The sequence below is a fragment of the Neovison vison genome, chromosome 12 (genome assembly GCF_020171115.1).
Source record: "Neovison vison isolate M4711 chromosome 12, ASM_NN_V1, whole genome shotgun sequence".
Lineage (NCBI taxonomy): Eukaryota > Metazoa > Chordata > Mammalia > Carnivora > Mustelidae > Neogale > Neogale vison.
In genome coordinates this window covers 71,734,996-71,737,362 of record NC_058102.1, presented here as the reverse complement: position 1 = coordinate 71,737,362, position 2,367 = coordinate 71,734,996, and the positions used below count along the sequence as shown (strand labels likewise).

General features: G+C 34.4%; 1 pseudogene; it reads right to left on the bottom strand.

Annotated features, from left to right (window-relative positions):
* Positions 1-953: 953 nt before the first annotated feature.
* Positions 954-1,077, bottom strand: LOC122892766 (annotated as a pseudogene).
* Between the last annotated feature and the right edge of the window lie 1,290 nt (positions 1,078-2,367).

Sequence of the window (2,367 nt, the reverse complement as noted above, 5' to 3'; positions counted from 1 at the left end):
GGTTAAACTTTATGTTTGTATGTGTATATGTGTATATATATACATATATATATGTATATATATATAAATAAATTTTCTAAAAATAAAATAGAAAAAACTTAACTCTCTCTGATTCTTCAGTTACAAAATGATGGAGAGAGACTATTTAAAAATGAAAGCACTAATGATTGCCAGGGTGGCCCAGTTGTTAGAGCATGCAGCCCTTGATCTTGAGATGAGTTCAAGCCCTATGTGGGGTGTGGAGATTACTTAAAAATCAATCAATCAATCAATCAATCAATCAACTAAAGCACTAAAATTCTACAATTGGTTAGAAACTATTCCTTGAAATTAAAAAACCTATAAAATGGACTTTAAAAATGTCAAAACATAGAAACAAGAAAAAATATTGAAATGAAGTAATAAAGAAGAAACAGAGAAGGGAAGGAGGGAGGGAAGAGTGAAGAAAGAAAGGAAGCATCACTTAGAAAATCTTGATCTGATGTTTCTGTTGTTTTGCCAGTTTGGACCCAGTAGCTGGAGCATCTTCTACTTTGCTCAGTTGTCTGTATGGTGCAAGACCTATTGCCACAAAAGTTTCTTTTTTCATGCAGAAGATTCAATAGGATTCAGTAGAATACAAATTAACTGATTGGGCATCCATGGGCAAGACTACTTTTTACTATTAAGGGAAATCAACATTTTTCACTAATAGTAGGTGAAATTTCATAACTGACATGCACCTTGAGTATTCTCTCACAATTGTTTTGTAAACTTCTCCCCATTTTTGCTTTCGGTGGTTTGTCTGGTTTAGTTATGCTAAATATTTTTAGGTTTTAAGAAATTTAGGTAATCTAATTTCTACATAGCCTATTGGGCATTGACTGACTCAAATCTCTAAGTTCCTTAGCTTTTCCTAGTTGTTAATTACTTGAGTAAAAACAAATACAGAAAACTTAGCTTTTATATTTGATACTTCCATAAGTCATCATAATAAATTTTATAGAAAATGAAAGCATTAATTAATCATATTTTAATTAGCAATAATCGTGCCTCGGATAAACCTCTTTGGCTACGATACTGCCATTTTAATTAGTGACTAGGAATAGAACCTAGAACTAAAATTAGACAATTACTGTAGCATTATTTTATGCTTTCATATTAAATGGAGCATGTCATATTTTCATCTAGTATACCCAGATATCTGTAATATGATATAGTTTTCTTTTTATTTAAGGGGCACAACTAAGGATAAACAGATGCTTCTGGAGATTTCAATACCGACACCCAAAGTTCCAGATGTCTCCTCTCATCTGCAAGACAAAATTAAACAGGTTTTGCTAAAACACACAAGTCATTATTTAAATTACTAACATTTCTAGTTCTCACTGATCAGTTCTCCCACTTTTTAATCCACTTTTAACTAATCATCCACTTACATAGTGGCACTTTTTCTTGATCCAGTAACTGAACCCTCAATAGTTAATCCAAGATCTGAACACTTAGAGCTAGAGGGGTTTTTGTTGTTGTTGTTTTTATGTTTTACTAATTCTTAGTAAAGTCTTCCAATTCACTTCCCATTTTCCTGGTGGGGAAAGAGAAACCAATTCTCTGCCAAAAGCAGTCCACATTGGATACTAAATGAAGTCCGGTAACAGCTGTCCAATCTAAACTTTGGTGGGTAATTAACAGATCCAATATCCACGAGAAACAGGTAATTGTTGTGATTCATGAATCTGTTGCCAGGGCAGATACTTACAGCTCGCTTATCTTTCCCTAAAGAGTGAAACGACCTAGAGCTTTAAATAGTAAGATGCTGTTTTCTCCCTATTTCAAGAGAATGACTGTTTACTTTGGGGTGTGTTTTTGGCATTCAGCTATTTATTTTCTTCCTCTTTTTTCTTCATTTTTTTTTTCTTGGTGATGTTCAGAACAACTATGAACAACTATGAATTGGAACTATGAACTATGAAGTATGAAAATCTCACTCAGGCAAGAACACAGAGAAATTCTGCCTGAGCAGAAATGCAGCAATGCCTGCCTCGTGCTAAATCCTAGCAGGTGATGTACATGTAGCGATAATCTGGTATTTATAGCATTTTGAAGCTTGCAAGCCACTTTTATACCTTTCTCTTGTTTGTGCTTCACAGTAAATCTTGAGGTATATAATCTGTAATCTTGAGGAGTAGTCTGAGGTTCAGTGAATCCTCTGGTAGCACCCAACGATAATGTGGCAAAGATGGGACTGGAATGCATTTCTACTGTGTTCTTTCCATTAAACTGTGAATGATTCCCAGGGAAGTAAGGTGTCTCCATGACCCCAAATTCTAGCCCACCAATTTGACAAGAATTCTGTTTGTCCATGCTTTGAATCATTAGAGTCTGGGA